Raw genomic sequence first — 787 nt, 5'->3', positions numbered from 1 at the left:
GGGCAGGCCGGGCAGCGGTGTCCCCAGCTCCTGGAAGACGTGCTCGCTCCGTTTCAGATAGCCTCCCCCTTCTTTCCTTCCTTCCTCCCTTTCCTTCCTTTTCTTCTTTTTGTTTCCCTCGAAGGAGGTCGCTAAGCGACATTTCCTGAATCCATAAACCCCTCACCCTGCCTGACTTTTCTTCTTCCCCTCCTTTTTCCCCTTTTACTGTTTTATGGGGGGTAGTGGAGAAAGGGTGGCGGGAGTGGGGGCGCTCAACTTTTGCACTTCTCAATTGCTTTATAGTTTAATTACCCTGAAGAAACTTTTCTTCTGGGGCAGAGGCTCTGGGGGCTTTTCAAGGTGGGTCCATTCGTCCCCATCCCGGCTTTTTTTATTCTTATTTTTCCCCCTTCTTCACATCCTTCCTTCTAAAGTTTATGGCACTTTTAATAGATTCAACCACCCCCGCCCAACTCTCTGGAGCTGCTTACCAGGGGAGGGGGGACCCCTTTCTGGCTCCCTTAGATTCAGTGGTGTCTGATCCCCCTCATCACCCCCCCCCCTCCACTGACCGCGGCCTCCCAGCGCCCCCGCCCCTGCGCGGGGTAGAAGGTCCCCTGCCCTTAATATACTGGTCTCCTAGGCTGGTTCACGAATCTTCCAACCTTCTCCGTCTCTGCCCCCTCCCCCACCCTCCCCTCCCCTCTGTCTCGCCCTTTCCCCTATTCCCAGCAGCCGCCGGACGCAGGCGAGGCCGACAGACCTACAGCCGCTACCAGACCCTGGAGCTGGAGAAGGAGTTCCT

This window comes from Bison bison, unplaced genomic scaffold, assembly GCF_000754665.1.
Source record: "Bison bison bison isolate TAMUID 2011002044 unplaced genomic scaffold, Bison_UMD1.0 scf7180017864180, whole genome shotgun sequence".
NCBI classification, from domain to species: domain Eukaryota; kingdom Metazoa; phylum Chordata; class Mammalia; order Artiodactyla; family Bovidae; genus Bison; species Bison bison.
The sequence above is the reverse complement of the archived record's forward strand: the minus strand, read 5'-3'. Positions refer to the sequence as shown.